We start from the raw sequence: 20,910 nt of genomic DNA, 5'->3' as shown, positions 1-20,910 counted from the left end.
GACTCCGTGGCCAGCCAGTGGTTTGACTGTTTTGTGTCTGGTGCTAGGAAAGAATGGCAGCCCAGCAGCTAGTGGAAAGTCAAGCTTTTCAGCCCAAGGTTCTCAGTTTATCCAGCTGGAAAGAATCAGAGCTTCAGCAGCCAATGGCAAAAAAAAAAAAAAAAAAAAAAAAAAAAAAAAAATGGTGGACACATTCAAGCAGGGCAAGGTATGTGTGAAATCAGCAGATGCAATAAGCAGGTGACTTCGGGTGAAGCTAGACCTGGGAGTTAGGTAAGGGTTCAGGAAGCGCTTCTGCCCTCGGCCCTCTGTCCTCTGTCGTTCTAGTGAGAGCTCTGACTTTTAAGTTGACAAAGTTGTCAACAGTCTCTGAAACCCTCACTCCAGATTCCAATCCTGAGACCTGACTTGCACAATGTCACATGACCAGGCACCAGTCCATTATACTTGCTGTGGAAATACCTTTGTTTACTAAGCAGATGGTAATGGTGTGGCGGCTGTCTCCAAGGGGCCTTGGCGGTTGTCTCTCGGTGGGGCCTCTTGAGACACCATGTTGGTGGAGTTCAAGGTGCCTCCCTCCCTACATTGGCCCCGTGGTGCTTTCCCCTCACATATACCCGGCTTCTCTTCAGTGAAGAAAGATTTAGCATCACTCCTTCACTTTGAGGTCCAATTCCCCTCTTGCCCAGAAGAAACAAGACTTGCTATACGAAAGGTACCACTGGGGACTCGCTTCTAGCCTCTTAGATAAGCATGGGATGTTATGGGGTTCAATTAAGGATGTTGGCAATGGCTAAAGAGGGGCTAAGATCTGAGGGTGAAGAAGTCTATTCACAAGTTCCGTCTATCCATAAATCTTTATTCTTCGCTCCTCAATCCATCATTTCTCGTTGTTTCCTCTTGTTCTACATTGTTCTTGGTTCCACATTTTTCCTCCTTATCCTCCTCATTACAAATGTTCTCGGTCATATAGACCCTTAAAACCAGCAATACCCCAGCCCTAGCAGGTTCCAGGACCAGAATTCTTTTGCCCCATAGAAAATCAGATAAGAGTTTTCATACACAGAGAGAGAGAGAGAGAGAGAGAGAGAGAGAGAGAGAGAGAGAGAGAGATCCAAAGGAGTGGCTAGAATATGTCCCATGAGCTCCTTAATGGAGAAAGTTAGTTAAGAAAGGAAATAGATCATCAGGGAATTCTAGAGGGGAAGGTTAGTGTGCTACACCACATCTTTAGGTGGTTAGTAAGAGCTAAAAGGTTTATTTTCAGTAAACTTATGAATAGGGCACCGATTGCATTTTAAATCAGCACACAATGCTTGTTTTCTCCCAATATGCATAGAAGATACCAGGTAACTAGACAACAGTCAGGTAAAAACCACTGGCTCTTGATCAGATAACACCCACACCAGATGCTGCAGTTTCTAGGGACCTAGACCTGGAGTTAGATTTACTGCTCTAAACAAAGAAGAGACCCATGCCTCTAAATTGTCAGTTCCGGGCTTTATCAGCCCTTCTGATCGTGGGGGTTTCTCTGAGTTACAGTTAATGATTCCTTCTGCTGTCCTTGAGAGTCCTGAGCTAAAATCATCAGTAAACTGAGGTGAAAGTGAGCATAGGGGTTAGAAATCCTTTAAGTGGGGTAAAAGCAGAGCAGCAGCTTGGGCAGGAAGTAAATCTATGTCCTTGGAGACCTGTGAATATCATAAATGGGATGTTCTTGCCTAAATTCTGACCAAGTGCCTGCTGATAAACTTAACTACAGGAAGGCAGATCTCTGTGCTCACCTAACCTAGGAGAGAGCAACAAGGCCTGGCCAGTTCTGGACTGTGTGAATTCATTCCCAAATATGTAACAGAAAGGGAGTTAGCTACAGCGAAAACTCTACAGCAAAGGATAGTCACTTTACTCACAAAGCAGTAACATCCCCAAAGCCTTGCCTTTTGGTTTAGCCTTTACCAGATCCCTTGGGTCTGATAAGTTGCTTGTGAAAAGGTGGCTGGGCAATTACTGCATAATGTTGTGGCGTAGAGCAGGCATGAGACTGCAATCAGGTATTCACAAACACCCACTGATCAGCTTCTGAGTGACAGGTCTTGACAGACACTAGATCCAGGAATTGTCAAGAGTAATGAGTATCCTTATGCTCAAAGAGATGACTGCAACAGAATCCGGAGAAATCAGGAAGGCGCATGCATGTGAGGCAAGTTCCCATGACAACAGTTACACGGAACAGTGTCTGAGACAGTTCATGAAGGTATGTGGAGATGGGAACAGACGCTCTGAGGAAGTCACAACCAGCTAAAAACATGTGGGTCGGGTCAGATGACCACCAGAACAGCAGTGCCTTGGGTTGTTCCTGTCATGTGAACAAGGGTGACATTCCCAAAGGGCTCTTGGCAACCTTCCCTGTCTAGAGTCTAATCGCAAATGTTCTGGGTTCGTATGCCCTCTGTCTACTACTTGACTCTGGCTTCCTTGTGAGACAGCCACAGACAGCACATGCGTGTCTGGGCATTGCCTGCTCCACTGATACACTATCTGTGGGTGCTGAAATAGGAATTTCATACAAAGAGCTCCACCCTGAGGACTCTATTCAACACTGCTCCCAACACCCTGGCTAACACTGTCCAAAGACAAAGTAGCAATTCCACCGAAGTTCAACCTGAAGAATCAGTGGGTTTACTGGGATTCTTTACAGGAGTACGGCTGAGGCTTTACTATAGGAGCGTGGATGACTCAAGGCAGCTGCGTCACTGAAGAGAGCACCCCTGGCATAGGCAGAGTGCTCTTCTTGCAGACTGCTGGCCAGATCAGGGAATCTCATCCCTCCCAGCATTCCTTGCTGCTTATATGACCTGGGGCAGGGACTTGTGGAGCTTGTAAGTTTCGTGAACTTCCTGAAACCTGCCAGGTATTTACTTCCTGATCATAAGAGCCTCCCTCCTAAAGGGTAATGTTAAATTCAGAGTGCATTGCTACACAGCCCATGCCCAGCTTTGGTGCACAAGCTGCAGCAGGCACGCCCTGTCTGAGATGGTCAGGTGGTGGGAGAGAGCAAATTGAAAAGAAAGCAGCCAAAGACATGCCCAGAGAGGAACCCATGCCGTGAAACCAAAGATTCTGTGTCTCTATGAAGTGCCACCTGGAAGTGTCATAGCCCATGGTGATTCTGGGCTGTGGGTGTCTCTCAGGGAGGCCTCTAGATACTGAGCTATGACTGATCCGGCATCTGAGACTGCTTCCCCTGCTGCTCAGAAACTTGAGTGAATGCCTTCTCCTCTTTGGGCCATTGTTTTCTCCATGGCAAAGGGAGACACTTGGGGAAATGAGCTTCAACTCTCCCAGCTCTGGAGTATTGAGACAGGTTTTAACAGGCACCCCAGCAAGGGATCTGACTTTCAGCACCATGGACAGAGTGTGGTTCCCCCCCCCCCCCAAGGAAATTCACCTGACTTGACTCTGCAATCACAACTGGTCATCACTGAGAACACCCATATGTTCCCCCAATCCTGGGGCTCCCTGTGAGCCTGTGGAGAGACACTGTCTCCTAAGGACTCAGTGCTCCTGGCTTCTGAGGCATAGCTGGATGGGGCTCTCTTGGTTCATGGCTTCTGAGGCATAGCTGGATGGTGCTCACTTGGTTCATACCCTCCGCCCTTTCCTGTCACCTTTCACTATCTATCGGTGTTTTTATTCCTGTGTTGTTGGGACAAGCCTTCACTTACTGCAGGAGTACAGAGAGGCTAAATGTCTCTTGTCATCAATATGAAGACCCTATGTATTGTAATAGGAGCGGTGGGCTACATTCCTGCCACCCCGGCTGCCTGCATAGCTAGCTTATGCCCTGAAATAATTACACGGAAACTGTATTCTTTTAAACACTGCCTGGCCCATTAGTTCCAGCCTCTTATTGGATAGCTCTTACATATTGATCTAACCTATTTCTAATAATCTGTGTAGCCCATGAGGTGGCTTATCAGGGAGGATCTTAACCTGCGTCTGTCTAGAGTGGGAGAACCATGGCAACTCACTGACTCAGCTTCTTTCTCCCAGCATTCTGTTCTGTTTACTCTGCCTATCTAAATTCTACCCTATCAGAGGGCCAAGTAGTTTCTTTATTAGTTAACCAATAAAAGCAACAGATTAGAAAGAAATCACTCCCACATCATCTATGGTTTGCTGAGCACCTATATGAGGTCAAGCCCTGTGCTCTGGACAAGCAGGGACCTAAAAGTGACAATTCAGTTGCTAAGGTTATTCTTTACTTTCAAGTTAAGTCCTTTTCCAAGGAAGCAAATGTTTTCTTTCTAGAGTAGTTAATTTGAATGAATCTCTGGACCTATCAATATTTATACTATATTACTATATGTCCCTTGTCTCTTGCCCTGCTAATTCCTCAGATTCTTTGTTATTAAAAATGAAAAAGAAAGAGCATGGCCTTGACACTTGGGAAGTAGAGGCAGATGGATCTCCATGAGTTCAAAGCCAACTTTGTCTTTATAATATGTTGAAATTAAACTGGACTAGTAAGATCTTGTCGCAAAGAAACACAAAAAGTCTTCTTCAGACCCAGCATTCTCATGTGTCTTGTTGGAGAGCTCCCAGTGGTGGTTTGCCATCACAGAGATGACTTGCACATGTCCAAAATGCCATCATCCAGCTAGATTACCCACCATGCATCCAGCAGAATCAGCCATTACAACACATTTTTCTCTTTTCATTTCTTTCTCCTTTTTAGTTAGAAGACACTTGTATATGAAAGAATCATTCCTATTTGTTTTTCTTGCTCTCAGTACAGAACAGAGTGAGGGAGAAAAAAATAAGGACATATTCTAAATACTCTATATTAGAGAGACTTAAAAATTGCAACTAATGGTCCAGAATGTTTCTTACAAAAACAAAAACACTTAGCAATGGAAGAGAAGAGGAGAATGGAAAAAAAAATCCACAGGGCTGTGTGTTATTAGCTTCCTTTTGGAGGCTATTGTGTAGAAGCCCAGAATCGATGTTGAATAGCCCTGGCAGAATCACATCACTATTCCACTGATTTCCCTTCCACTTAAGATGCAGCCTCCAGTCCACTGGTAGAAGCAGATACAGTTGCTAGGCAACCTCCTTCTGGAGGTTGGGAATAGAGGCTGATGTTGGAGGAAACAGGGTAGAATATAACCTGTAAGGCAGCACAGTGTGACTGGGACAACAACATCTGCAGGCTCCACACATGTATTTTAATTCCTGACAAAAAGATTTGCATGTAACTGGGACTTATTTGCCAGTTTGACTATTGATGGGAGAAGATGAGGATGGCTGTGGAGGGCTGGGGGTGGGGGGAAGGACAGGCAGGCCTTTCAGAATCCTTCTACTCCCACAATGAATAATTCATTCAATATCTTACACAGACAAAAATTGGGGTGGAGAGGTCAATGTAAGTGACTTTCTCTCTGTAGAAAGGAGGGGCACAGGGGATGTGGCCAGCTTTAATAAGGACCAAAATATGGCCATTGCTTTTTACTTTTCTCTTTTCCTTTTAAAATGTTAGGTTTCTCAGATTTTATATCACTTCCCTGAAGACCCATTCAGAGGAGAAATTGCAAGATAACATTTGCAGTCAGTCAGGCCCCTTGAGTCCATCCCTTGTCACTTCCCAGCCTAGACTTCTCCAATCTGTGAGGGGGAGAGTGAGTTCCAGGGCCTTAAAGTGAGCAGCATTGATGTTCCTGTATCTGTCCACCTCCACTGGTTGGATCTTCATGGCTGCCGTGTAAGCACTTGCCAGATTCATCCCGTGTGCTGATAACAGAGTGTGAAGCCTGGGAACACAAGTAAAGAGAGAAAGAAAAATCACTGAGTATCTCAAATTAGAGAAAGCCTCCTAACATGCGGATGACACAAATTAGGGGCCACATGCTTTTACTGAAGCTGACCCCTAGTGCCTTGAAATCTGCCGTCGTTGGTGCTGTTATTGCAAAAACAATGTCCCAAAGAGGAGTTACCATTTGAATCCCCAAATACTTTCCTAAAGATTGATGTGGAATTTCCCTCTGTATGCTGTAATTAACATTAGTGGATAAAGAAACTGCTTTGGACCTATAGCAGGGAAAACTAAACTGAATGCTGGGAGGAAGAAGGCAGCGTCAAGGAGAAGCCATGTAGCCCTGCTGGACACAGACGCTGGAACTTTACCCAGTAAGCTATAGCCTCATGGTGATACACAGATTACTAGAAATGGGTTGAATTAAGATATAAGAGTTAACCAATAAGAAGCTAGAGCTAATGGGCCAAGCAGTGATTTAGTTAATACAGTTTCTGTGTGGTTATTTCGGGTCTGAGTGGCCTTAACACAACAAGAGATGTTAGACCGCCTGCCCCTATCCCAGAGCACTAACAATGGCCTGTGCCTTTTCTAACCTTGTCTTAGATGTAACGCATGGAAAGCATCTTTAGGAACACAAGGTCAGAAGTTGTATTCTAGGACTCCAGTGCCTTCATCACAGCTACAGTGATGCTCCTGGCTAAACCAGGACAGACAGAAGACAATGACAGACAAACGCCCAGTGCTCCCCAGGTCAAGACAACTGTACCAACACTCACTGGGATCACTGCTGTGAATAATTTGATGAGGATCAAAAACTCGGGAAGGAAAATGATCAGCACCTGCCCTGTGTTCACATGGCTTGTAATGAACAATAGCATTAGCACACGGAGAAGCAAAATTCTAGCACCCACAGTACAGCACATAACTGACAAATGGGACATGGCTTCGACTGAAGAAATCAAGGGGAAGTGTCTCAAGATTACAGACTACATTGTAGTCTGAAGACCTATTGGATTTAGTTTGGGGAATTTCAGTGCTGGGATGAACACAGGTCCTCACACATTATTTGACAGCTGCCCTATCACTGAGCAACATACCCAGTCCCTGTATTCGTTTTTTATTAGGGGAGGAAAGGGAGGTATAGAGCATTGAACCCAGAGCCTCCTACAGGCCAGGCCAGCACTCTCCCTCTGAAATGCAGCCCACGAAGGATTTTGAGGAGAGGTGGATGGTTGATGCTGAGCTGAAAACCCAGCTCTTACCTCACTTCAGTGTCCTTAAATCTTGAATCTGGTATCCAAAAACAAAACAGTACTAAAATGATCCTTGCTGTGTGTGTGTGTGTGTGTGTGTGTGTGTGGTTAGGGAAAGTGAACACCAGATGGCAGCATTTAGGCAGGATGTTCTGAAATGCTCCCTCAGGTCACCGCATGGGCTCACAAACTCTCTGGTCATCGGGATGGCTTCAGTTGGAACCTCAATTGAGGAAAAGTATTTGTAAATGCAATTACTAAATTATGTAAGAGAGGAGGGTAAAAAAGGAACTTTTTGGCATTTGTTTGTGTCCAGCACTTACTGTTTTAAGCACTTCTTTTTTCAAAGGCCAAATAAGGGCTTTGGGGACCCAACAGGCCCAGATGGACGCACCTAGAAGTATCCTTATATAAATACTTACACATATACATACACATATGTATTTTACTGATGAAAATAAACAAGATGTGATTTTATCTTCACCATAGGGAAAGGGCCATAGATTTTTAATCTCATTTCTTTTCTGTTAATCTCATTTATGCTGGCAACAACTATTTCTTTTTTTAATTTTCTTTTAGATTTATTTATATTATTGTATAGATGTGAGTTATTGCCTGAATGTGTGTCTGTGAACTACCTATGTGCCTGGTGCCCACGAAGTCCAGGAGAGGATGTTGGATCTCATGGAACTGCAGTTATAAATGGTTGTTAGCAAGCATGTGGGGGCTGTGAATCAAACTCAGGTCCTCTGCAAGAGCAGCCAGTGCTCTAAACTGCTGAGCCATATCTCCAACCCCCAGAAAACTATTTTTTTTTCAAGACAGGGTTTCTCAGTATCTTTGGAGCCAGTACTAGAACTCGCTCTAAAAACCAGGTGGCCTTGAACTCATAGACATCTGCCTGCCTCTGCCTCCCAAGTGTTGGGATTAAAGGTGTGTGCCACCACCACCTGGTTTTAACAACTATTTAAGTATGCTGTGGTCAAGGTATTAAGTGTGAGCCACCCTGTCTCCAAATCAAAAACCAGTTCTAGCCAGAATATGGCTAATGTCCCCCATACTCTAAAAAGCCCTTGCTGTTGTTTGAAGCAATGAAAAGTGAGGGGAAGGGGCTTGCTTATGAGCCTGAGGACCTGAGTTTGATCCCTGGAATCCATATAATAGGAAGAGAGGATCAACTCCCACAAGCTGTTCTCAGACCTGCACACGAACAGCCATATATGTCAGGCGAATCTCTGTGAGTTCCAGGCCAGCCAGGGCCACATAATGAGATCTTGTCTCAAAAGAAAAGAAAAAACAGAAAGAAAAGAAAGGGGGGGGGGAGAAGGAAAGATAATATAGCCAGGCACTATGATGTGGTCAGTGCCTGTAATTAATTCCAGCTTCTCTAAAGATAAACCATGAGTTTAAAACCAACCTGGGCAATGTAGGGAGACCTCATCTTTTCTCCTCCAAGATAAAATAGATTTATTTTCCAGGTAGACAATATTATATGTGCATTACAATATGGTAGAGTTTTTTTAAAAAAAAAAATCCCCTGAGCCAGATGTGAAAGCACAGGCCTGCACCTTCCAGTGCTCTACAGGTGGAGACAGGATTCAACAGCTCAAGGTTAGCCTGGGCTATGTTAGAAATGCCATCTCAACAAACAACAAAACAAAACTCCCCAGAGACAGAGGATACCTACTTAGTTCATCAGGCCTGGCTTTATATCCACTCATCTTAATGTTTTGTTTGTTTGTTTTCCTTTAAACAAGTTAAGGTGGGAGTCTGGGTGATTTGATTCACTAGATGAGAGATATTTGATTCTCTGGTGCCCCAGCTATCATGAATGAAAGACTGTCAGCCAATATACCAGCAAGACTGACCTCACACCTAGACTGGCTGCTTGGAGCACTCCACAGACACCGCAAGGAAGCTACCACACAACAATTCCAGCTGCTTACGGTTGAAGAAGAACTTCCGTTCCAGTAGACGCTATGTCTGTCTCAAAACAGCTTGTTTCACATTTCTTGCCTGTGGAGGATGGGTCCGTTGTGGAAGACAGGATGATAAGCGACATAGGCCAGCAACCACGAGAAGGAAGAGGAGGCCTGCTGGACAGGCTCCAGGCAGCAAACAGTCAGTGTGAACTGCAGCAGGTACTCTGTCTTCTACCACCTCCTCTTAACTTCCTCCACACTTTGCAGTCTCAGGGTGGAGAGCAAGAGGAGAGAACACAGCCTGGACAGGAGCACTGACCAGAACTGGGACACGCAGAAGGCGATGGTGGTGTGGAGAAAGACCGTGGCTTCTACTGCTGTATCAAAATCAGGTCTGGTATAAATAAATAAATAAATAAATAAATAAATAAATAAATAAATAAATACCTAACAGTCTCCAGAGCCTTTTGCTAACCCCAGCCAGTTTCAAGCATATTTTACAGGTCACCCCTGCTGCCTGGGCCAAGACCAACCTACAAAGTGCTCCCCAGACAACACCAAAAGACCTGCACCAGTTCCTGGGACTTCACCATTGGTACCAACTCTCCTGAATTAAGAACACCTGCCAACTAAAGTCTGGTTTTAAAAACCCAGGGTTATCTGCTACTGTGTCCCATCCCATGGCTAGCCGCATTTCACAGAGCCAATAATTACAATATTTTTTTTTCGTCCTAGTCACCTGCCTTCTCATCTCCAGGATGACACCGAACCGGATGCTGCTCCAGCCACACCTCTAGCTGAGCGTGAACCCAACTCCCAGCTCCCCCTACTCCCAGGTCGCCCCATGACCACAGGAAGTAGCCAGGCTGGAGCCCGATGTTCTTATATCCAAGGACTCTGAGATGTTTGATTGAAAGTGAGACCCCAGCCCTCTAACACCCCTATATCCAAGGAGCCTGGGATGAATGATTGGAAGCGTCACCCCAGCCCCTAGCTGAGTTGCGTTGGTCCCGCCTCCAACTCCAAGCCTGCCAAGCACTGACCCCTCCCTGGGGAGGGTCAGGACCACTCCCACAGGCTGTTTAGGCTCCCTGGAAAAAGAAACACAGGTCTCTAGGGGTTTGCGTGGACTCCTCTCCCCGCCACGCTGTCTCAGTCCACCCGAGAGTGCTGCATTTATTAAACTCAGGCATTTTAATCCGATCCAAGTCGGTCTAATTTGAGTTATTTGTGTCGGCAGAGCGTCTTTTCTTAAGATTAAACCAAACATTGCCCTCACAATGCTCAGTGAACTCTAGATGGCCTGCTAATCACTTTCACTCAGACTAGAAGGAAAAGACTTGGTCTGATGAGCCCAAGAGCCTGTGGTGGGCACAAGAATAACTTCCATGTTATATGAGGAACTCTGCCATGATTGGTGTAAACAGTCCGTCTAAGGTCTGTTGTGATAGGTGCATATGCCTAACCACATCCTCTCAGTCTGCATCAATAAACTGCTTGGTTCATTAGCCAACTGGAAGCTGAGAGAGTTGGCACACAAGTGTAATACCACGACTTGAGTGATGGAGACCCCTAGTACCCAAGGCTTGAAGCTGTATGCTGTATTCTTCCCAGCAACCACAACCATCTGTGATGAGATCTGGTGCCCTCTTCTGGTATTCAGACAGAACACTGTACACATAATAAATAAACACACAAATAAATCTTTAAAAAAAATAAAAAAAAAAAAAAAAAAAAGATTGCACTAGCACAAGTGCCCAGAGCTGGGGGGGGGGGGGGGGGGGCAATAACAACAAAACCTTTTCTGCCACACAGTGACTGCCATAGCAGTATCTCAGATTCCAATCCCCTGAAGGACACACTCCACCCTTAAGTCACCCTTTGAGTTACAAACTGGTCCGTGGACCTCCCTACATGCCCCAAACAGTCTATCCACAACCTTCTTCATTGGGAAGCATCTCTCTTCACCAGGAACAAGGCTGGACCTAATGAAAGCAGATATTCACATCTGTGCCTGAAGTGTGCAGAATATAATATGCCCCTCTGGCATGCAGATTCTTTAAGGTAAGCCATCCCAAAACAGTGAGTCAAACAAACACAGGAGAAAGTTTATTAACCTGTGACTCATTTAGGTTTGGGTTACATACACCCCCTTCTCAATAATACACTTGACAGTCTAGTTCCTTTCCCTAAACACACTAATACCCACATACGTCCCTCTCCAAAAACTACACTGACCACACTTGCCTCTCCGAATAATGGGCAAAGTTTCTCCTCTAAGGGTAATCAAGCTAAATAGCGTCTATTCAAATACATTCCCAATGTATCTAACTATGCGGAATAGAAAGGCAGAACTAATTTGGGATGTATGCGCAGTAAGGCAATTTGCCCTCCAAGCAAACTTTCAAGAAGAATTCCCCTGTCCAGCATCTTATACCCTATGCACAATCAGCCATGTGTAAAATCAGATGCATTATGGGAAGAGACATGTGCAGCAGGAAAAGTGGTTACATGGTTGAATCTGTCAATCAAAGCAGAGAACCATCCTCATGATGCCTCTTAGTAACCAAACTCCTCCTTCCCTTGAACCCCATAAAAGGAAAACCCTTGACTATCCTGATGTGGTCAGTTGTCAATCTGAAAAGCAAGTCCTCTAGTCAGTCCTAGGGCTTCTTTTCCCTTCCGGGTGAGCTTTTGTTTTCAATGAATCAGGAAACACTCCCCCAGACCCTGAGCACTGGTGACAGCAAAGCTGAGGTTTTTCTTCTGTTATGATGATTTATCTTTATAAATGAGATTAGCATTTGTAAAAGATATCTCAGGCTCCCTCTTAAGGCCTGTCAGTAGGGAAGGCTGCAACTTATATCTGCATCACTGACCTTTCTAAACAATCCTGCTCACTACACCCCCCCCCCCCCCGACTTCCCAGCTGCTTGCTTCCCCAGACCTCTTAGTTTAGCACCAGGATACTTGAGAAACCCACAGTTCATTACACCTGGGTCTTCCCAAGTGTTCCTGTGAGGGGCTGGTGTTATTGAACCAGTTTGTTGTTGCTGTCTTATGTGACCCCTGCTGAAGAACCTAAAACCAAGGGAGGAAAAATGGTTTCTCCTATAGTTGTCCTCAATCTTGGCTGTACCTAGCTTCCCCGTCATTAACTTGAAAATTATCTGGGTTCCATGCCCACACGGGGTGAAACTGTCATCATCTTATAAAGAATTTAAATCCATGCCAGTGAGAAGGCTCAGCAGGGAAAGGCACTGGCCACCAAGGCTGCGTTTGATCCCCAAGATCCACATGGTGGAAGAGAACTGATTCTCTCACACTGTCCCCTGACTACTAAAAGCAAACTATGGCACGCACGCATGCGCATGCACACACACCTAAAACAACAGAATTTTTATTTTTATAAAAATAAGATAAAGTCTCTAAATCCTATGTGCCTGAGATCTGAAACGCGCTGAGGAGACCTGTGTGCTCTTCCAGAGGTCATTTATGTGCAGATCATGGGTCACCCGTGTTTTATTTGCTCTTTTCACAAGCTGGCCACAGAGTGACCTTTGGAGTTGACTCCCTGGGACCTATTGGTGTGAAACTCTGACCAGAGAGTACTGAATGAATTACGTCACAGGCCAGCAGCAGCCAGGGCACCTTTTGTGGAGATGAGAGGGGATAGAGAGGGGGAAGTTAGGGGACATGGGAAGGGGCCCCTCCCTTCAGAGTTCTGTTGAAGCTTCCCGCACAATTAACAAAATTTACTGTGAATAGACAGCATCCCTTTTATGTAAAGATTTTTTTTTAAAGAAGAGGAAGAGAAAATAAGAACGGAGCATGCTTTGACCTGAGTGTGTATGTCCTTACTCCTTTCCCACATTTAAACCAGCAATCTTTTGGGCGTCCCATAAATAAGTCTGTAAAAATGTCTTCATTGTCTTATTTATCCTTTGTGGCCTTGGTTTTAGCTTATCAACTGTAATCTAATCTAACACAACTAAGGGATCACTCTATGATCTTTTTTTGTTTTGTTTTGTTTTGTTTTTCGAGACAGGGTTTCTCTGTAGCTTTGGTGCCTGTCCCGGAACTAGCTCTTGTAGACCAGGCTGGCCTCAAACTCCCTGAGATTCACCTGCCTCTGCCTCCCAAGTGCTGGGATTAAAGGCGTGCGCCACCATCACCAGGCTCTATGATCTTTTTATAGGACTCAGGGTCACAGATTGTGAGCCAATAAACCAGCTTCAGTCATTTGTCCTGGGTAAGCCAATTAAAAGCTCCAAATTAATAGCGAAAAGCAGAGAAGGGAGAATTATCCGATATGGTCGTACTGGGACGGGAGACAAAGAGACCCAGTGACCCCCCCCCCCCAGTTCACCTTCAGGGTTCTAACCTGAGAGTACAGTTTAAATACGCGGTAAGAGATATGCAAACTAAACAGTCCAACAAAGATGTGCTTCCACCCTTCATTGTCTCCATTCTAAATATTTCTTGCATGATAATCTGACAAGTTGTAAATCTCCAAGAAGAGGCTAGTCACCCCTCTGGCTGCCTCCAGTGTTTTCTTCTTTCAGCTAGAGGATCTATTGTTTGAGTAGTCTGATGGACAAAGGGACACACCTGTTTAAAATCCAATGTGCAGAGGAGGAGAGACATTGGAACACCCAGTTCTAAGTGTTGTGTCTTCATCAGACTCCTCCTCTCGGGGCTCAGGAAACTGCATGGAGGAAGAGGTAGAAAGACTGTAATTCCCAGATGGGATGGATGCTCTCAAGGAAACAGTGTCTTCCAGACACAACAGGACTCCCAGAGACTATGGAAGCACACCACAGAGGGCCTACACAGATCCAAGTCAGATGGGGTCCCGGCACTGAGCAGGGAACTGAACATGAACTCTCATCCTTAAGCAAGACGTTATCTCCAACTGATAACCACTCACACAGGAAAAATTTGTTTCTTCAAGGGGGTCTCAACAGCTGTACAAACCATAGAAGGCAGGCTCCACGCCCAGCAGTAGATAGATGGTCAACTTAAGATGAACGTGAAAGTATTTTTGAAGATTTCTTTGTCTCATATCGCTTTGTTTGGGTATTTTTTATTTTACTTATACATTATAATTTCCAATTTTGTGTTTTTACGGAGTGTGTGTGCATGTCTGTGTGCGTGTATGTACACATGTGATGTGTGTATGTCTGCATGTGTGTGTTTCTCAGGCTCCTTTCTTTAGTCATTTTTGTTTAATTCTTCTTTGCTTTATTTGCTTGTTAGTTTTCTTAAGAGAGTAATAGTTGGAAGGGTGGAGAGGTGGGGAGGATCTGGAAGGAGACGAGGAGGGGACACCATGATCATGATGTAATATATAAAAATATTTTTAATAAAAAAAGTTTTAAAAACATGTATTTTATGTGTATGCATGTGTCTTAGTATGGACGTATGGATGTATACCCCCTGAGTGCAGGAGCTCACAGAGGTCTGAAGGATCCCCTGGAACTGGACTTACAGATGGTTCTGAGCTATCTTCATGTAGGTTCTGGGAACTAAACCCAAATCCTCTCCAAGAATAGTAAACACTCATAACCACTGAGCTGCCCACCAATCTAAAGAGACAACACATGTTTCTTTAAAACGTATCCATTTCTGCGAGGAAGACTGGTTACTTAAAAAAAAAAAAAAAAGAAAGAAAAAGAAAGGGAGACAATACCTTAGTAAACGTTTGATGTTTTACATTTTTAAAAAAATTACACTTATTTATGTTTTTGTGCATATGAAGCTTCAGTTATTTTTTTAATGTGACTTATGTGTATGAATGCTTTGCCTGTATGTAAAGATGTCTGTGCTCCCTGTCCATGACCACTGCCTGGATCCTGCAGACAGCTGAGTGTCACCAGATAGATGCTTGAAATCGAATCTGGGTTCTCTGAAAAAGCAGCTTTTTACTGCTGAGTCATCTCTGCTACAAAAAAGAATTTCAGGAAGAGGCAGGATGAACTGGAATTGAAGTTTATTGAGAAGGGATTTTAAACAACTCAAGCACGGAGGGTAAAAGAAAAAGAGGCACCAAGGGAAAGGAGAGCACATGCCCAGGTGTGAGCAGGGCTTTCTCTAAAGCAAACTGAGCTTTAAAAGTCTTTGCAACAGCCATATAAATGCTTTAGGTGGCTTCTAAAGTTATATCTCAAGGTTGGTTAAAACAGGAAATAATGTCTCACACCTGTAATCGAAACAATGGGAAGGCTGAGACAGGAGGACTTCTATGGGTTCACAGCCAATATGGGCACTACCTAATGATTTCCAGAAGAGTTTGTGCCAAATGAGACTCTGTCTAAAAAAAAAAAAAAAAAAAAAAAAAATATCAGACTGGGGAGATGAGATGGCTCGGCTGGTAATGCCACCAAGCTTGGTGACCCAAGTTTGGTCCTAGGAACCCACATGGTAGAAGAAGAGAATAAATAAATAAATAAATGCAAGAAAAATAATAACCATGTTTCTCAAGGGTTGAGCTCAGTGCTCAACCCTTTGATTTTCAAGTTCTGTTTGTTCCAGACTGCACAGTTCAAGCGCTTTCCTTCTTCATCACCAGTATGAAGTTTCACTAGGAGGTCCACAGTTGAGAGCACCAGTTTACAATTTATCCTATCAACATTCCATAATCTCTTCACATTTTATATTTTTTTAATTTAAAAATATTTTGGTTCGTTTTTTTCAGATTCCTTTATTTCACATAAACAAATGTTTTGCTTGCTCGTGTGTGCGAGCACAGCAGGTGCTCTCAATGGTTGAGGCTTCTCTCCAGACCCCTCTCCACTTTGCCAGCTACTTTCTTATTCCATTGTTTCCAATTTGAGACTGCAACTAAAATGTGAGAGACTACCATGTGGTGGTGGCGCACACCTTTAATCCCAGTACTCAGGAGGCAGAGGCAGGCAGATCTCTGTGAGTTGAAGGCCAGCCTGGTCTACAGGAGCTAGTTTCAGGACAGTCAGGGCTACACAGAGAAACCCTGTCTCAGGAAAAGAAGAAGAAGAGGAGAAGGAGGAGGAGGAGGGGAGGGGAAGAGGAGGAGAAGGAGAAGGAGGAGGAGGAGGAGGAGGAGGAGGAGGAGGAGGAGGAGGAGGAGAAGAAGAAGAAGAAGAAGAAGAAGAAGAAGAAGAAGAAGAAGAAGAAGAAGAAGAAGAAGAAGAAGAAGAAGAAGAAGAAGAAGAAGAAGAAAGTAGTGTTGTAGTGGTGGTGGGCTTGTTTGAAGGAGAGAGATAGTGAGATACCTCTAGGGTTAAGAACACTTACTGTTCTTGCAAGGACCCAAGTTCAATTCCCAGCACCCACAAGATGGCTCACAACCATCTGTAACTCCAGTGCCTGAGGCTTTGACACCCTCTTCTGGCAGGCACCCCTGTGGTATTCAGGCAAAAACCCATACACATGAGAGACCACCCACAAACCTTGATTCGAGGTTGTCCATCTTTATCACAATGGAAAGCATGAGTAATAATCATGTTTCACCAACAAACTTCTGAGCTTTCTAATCTTCACCTCTGAAGACACACACCTCTGTGCATTTAAACAATCTGTTTTTCTCTGTGCCAGTCACCCCAGGGTCCCAGCACATATTGGGACCCAGAGTGCTTCTTCCCTCCCTCCCTTCTATCTGTCTTCTTGTCTTTCCTTCTAGCACAGGCTAGCCTCATGTTCAAGATCCTTCTGCCTCAGGCTTCTGCAGATGAGAATGACAGACTTGTCCCACCATGCCTGGTTTGATACCTGCTTCTTATTCTGATTTTAAGGGCTCTTAAAGTCTCAGCATCCTTCTCATTGGCCTGACTCTAAATATCCAGGCAGGAGAAGCGGTTTCCATGACATGCAGATGTAGTTGTGTAATGTAGCCCTGACCAGGTCAGCCAAGACGCCTAATAGGTGACAGTTTAAACGTACGATTCCTCAGTTTCTTAACCCAAATCCTATATTTCCTTTTTTATATTTGTATTTCATTTTTGCATTTTGAGTTATTAATAAAAATGTTTTAATACACATTGAAGCACAGACATTGGAGAAGAGAGATCTTTTGGGGCAAGCACACTGTTAAATACCTTATATCAGGTGTGGCCTTCTCAAGAGATGGAGTCTCATGGTTCTTGCATTAAATAAAAAGAATAATTTTCCCTAGGGAGATCCACATCACAACCATATTCTCAGCCTAAACCTACATCCTGGTAGAACATTTTTGTGGGCAACCTGCACCTACTCACCTCCATGAATTTTGTGGGATGGGTGTAACCAAGCAGGAGCCCAGGGGTACAGAAGCCTGGAGAAAGCGATTACCAGGGCTGAAGGGAAGCAAGGAGTAAACACTCAATGGGTTTGACTTCCCCTCTAGAATGATGTAATCATTTTAAAGCAAGATGGAGAGACACAGCATCGCCACATGACAGGCATGCTGGATATGGCGAAATTGTTCTAAAATATTAAGGACTGTGGAGGGGGGTTATTTTTACTAGTTAAAAAAAACTACATGCCAATGAAGTTTTACATTCCCACACCCGGTGTTTCTTCTTTCGTGTTTGATTTCAAGATATTGACTGGGAAATGAACCGCCTCATTTCAGAGCCAAGAGAAGAGGAAAGATGTCATGAAAATGCTTTCAATATGTCCATGAAAGATAGGAAACACCTGAGTGAAGGAGATAGTCTTGATAGAAACAGAAGCTCACGGCCGGGTGGTGGTGGCGCATGCCTTTAATCCCAGCACTCGGGAGGCAGAGGCAGGCGTATCTCTGGGAGTTCGAGGCCAGCCTGGTCTACAAGAGCTAGTTCCAGGACAGGCTCCAAAACAACAGAGAAACCCTGTCTCGGGGGAAAAGCTCACATGTATGTAACCTTTTAGCTCTTGAAACAGAATCCCCAGGTAGTGTTCTGGATCACGTAGTTCTGAAAAGGAGCATCAGCAAGCCACCGGGGTAAATGACTTCAGGGGCCACTTTCATTGATTTTCTCCATTGGCCATTGGCGCTGTTTACAGCCTTGCACCATTGTAACCATTCTGATCTATTCCTCAGCCTCTAAAGTCAGGATGATTTCCAACAAAAGACCTTTCTTTTTTCTTTTTCTTTTCTTTTCTTTTTTTTTTTTTTTTTTTTTTTTTTTAATGCAGGCAGGGTTTCTTGTGTAGCCCTGGCTGCCGTGGAACTCAGAGATCCACCTGCAGCTGCTGGGATTAAAGGTGTGAGCTGATACACCCTGGTCAAAAGAGCATTTATAAACAAGTCTCTTCATGCCAAAAGGGAGGTCCAGACAGAGCTGGCATGCTGTCTTTTCTCCCCACAGCTGGCCCAGAACCCTAATCTCTGACACATCCAGAGCTCAGACACGCAGCAGAGGCTGTTGGGGGACACAGAATCCACAGAAGTTAAGAAACCGGACTTGTTTCTTGTTTGCTTGGGTTCTGTTCATTTCTTAAATGAGGTTAGCACTCTGGCTTGTGGTTTTCATGGAGGGAGTAAAACAAGTTGAGTTCAAGCTAATGTTTAAGAGCTTATTGACTTAGCGGATTAGGTAAGAGGGGCTTTGCTGCTGGCTCATCCTAAGGGTTCAAGTCCTAGGATTGGTGCCCAGGGCAGAAGGACAGCAGTCAGCTCCCAATTTGGATATTACAAGATGACTTTGGGGGGGGGGGGTTGCATCTTGTTTCATACTGAAATGACTAGCCATCGAATCCTCACTACAGGGCAGTAATGAAGATACACACTGGGGTTTGGAGGTCAGGAAAATATTCGACTGTCCTACCTTGTCTCCCTGGCATCCATTATCCTATACCTGACACTGGCTCAGGCTTACCATAGCCCCAGATCTTTGGAATGATATGGCTTTTGCCATTCTGCATCCTGTGGTACTTAATGGCAAGATCTGAGCTCAGCAAATGACCAAGAAGGTCTTGTTCTAATTGCATCATGTTGAGTCACCCAAGTTAGGAAAGTGTGTTGAAAGCAAATAGAAATAGTAGCCTGTTCAAATATTTGGCATCGTGAAGCCCTACGCGTTGGTAGTACAAGGAAAAGAAGGGTAATGAAATTTTATTTGTAACTCAATATTATTCTCCTATTAGCATGTATTACTGATACATAGGTTTATTTGGACATTTTACTATGTTGATGTATTTTGATAATGTCCACCCTCATTACTTTCTCTTATCCCCTCCCACTTGATGGTTCTCTTCCTCTTTCCGACTAGTCTGTCTTTCACTTTCATGTTTTTTCTTTTTATTATTTATTTTGTGGTTTTATTTGTGATGATGATGATGATGTGTGTGTGTGTGTGTGTGTATCAAGGGGTGGCACCCAAGTCACAGCTGCATATGGAGGCCAGAGGACAACTTTGTGGCGTCAGATCTTTTCTATCCACCTTCATGCAGGTTCCAGGGAATGAACTTGTCACCGGCTTTCATGGCAAGGATCTTTACCCAGACTCATCTTGCTGACCCTTCCCTTCCCCTTTTAAAGATCCACTGGTTTAATTAAGATTGCTTGATTGAGTATGGGTGAGGAAACATGGGCTAGCTACACCACTGAAGACGCTGTCTTTCCCTTCTCTCAGCAGGCACCACCAATGGCTCTGCAGGGAGGAGTGGGGTGTCAAGAGCCCCTCTCTCGTCTGTGATATGAAGTGGTGTATTCCATCTTGTGAGGGTAACCACAGGTCCTGCGAGCTCCTGGGTGCAGTGGGAGATGGCGTTCCATGCTCCTCCACCTCTCCCTCCACCTCTTACACTCGTCTGTCCCTTCTTTGGCAATGTTCTCTTGGCGTAAGGCATCCACCCAGAGAAAACCATTAGGATACAGGTTTAAGCCAACAGAAAGTCTTTATTACTGGGCCAGCGACTACACTGGGTGTTTCGGATCCCAGTGTAGCCCCAAGCTTTTCTTGGGGTGAGGTTTTTAGCACAGAACCCATTCTGGGTTGACACACTTCAGTTCACAAGAAGTATCCAGAAGCAGAACTACAGAAGCCAGAAAGCCAGGTGAGTATATTTAGAGCCTGTCCTAGAGCTATGGACTTTGATGGATTGGGTCTTTGTTTTCATTTTGGCTGGCAGTGCTGTCTTCATGCTGAATTTTTTCTCCTGGGTGGTACTTCTGTTGTGGCATCAGTTGTGCTAAGGTCTGGGGGCCTGTCACAGTCTGAGCCTTGGAGGGAGTGACATAGATATCCCATTTGAGGCTGAATATTCAGCACTCATGTTCTCTTATCATTTTGACCAGCTTTACACCTCTGCAGTAACCACTGTCCACTGCAGAGAGAGTGAACGTTTATAGTGAGAAGATACTTAGATGCGCACAAACACTTCCATCTAACAAAACAGCAACAATAGCTCAAAATTAGTGTATTTTACAAATGAGGGCCAGAGATGGAGCAAGGCTAAACAACTGACTATAATGTATACTTTCAGAAAGCAAAGGAGATGGGACTCAGGCAAGGGGACTGACTGAGAGCTGAGCTGCAGAGAGACAGTTGCCTTGAGAAGTGCCCTCACTCAGGCAAGAGTAAGAGCATCATCTATGTGATACCATTTCCATTACGAAAAAACACTAAATTTTATTATGAAAAGTTTCTCTTTTTTTCCACACATAATACTTTAGCCAACTGTGGTAGCATACACATGTAATTTCAGTGCATGGACGGGATGAAGGCAGAAAAATTCAGGAGTTCAAAGTCATCATCAAATGTAGGCGTAAGTCACGAACAAGGCCACACCAGTTTGGAGTTATGATTAATAGGGTGTTATTTATTTAAAGGGGAAAACTTACAGATCACCGTCCCAGACAACAGCCATCTGCACAACCAGGAAGGGAGTCTAGTCTCCAGAGGAGCAGGAAGTGAAGAGAGCGAGCAGAGGAAATAGCTTTTTTAAAGGGAGAGAGACCACGCCCCAATGGGCTGGT

The sequence above is a fragment of the Alexandromys fortis genome, unplaced genomic scaffold, assembly GCF_014885135.2.
Source record: "Alexandromys fortis isolate MF-2015 unplaced genomic scaffold, M_Fortis_MF-2015_v1.1 scaffold_10, whole genome shotgun sequence".
NCBI classification, from domain to species: Eukaryota; Metazoa; Chordata; class Mammalia; order Rodentia; family Cricetidae; genus Alexandromys; species Alexandromys fortis.
This window is presented reverse-complemented; position numbering follows the sequence as displayed.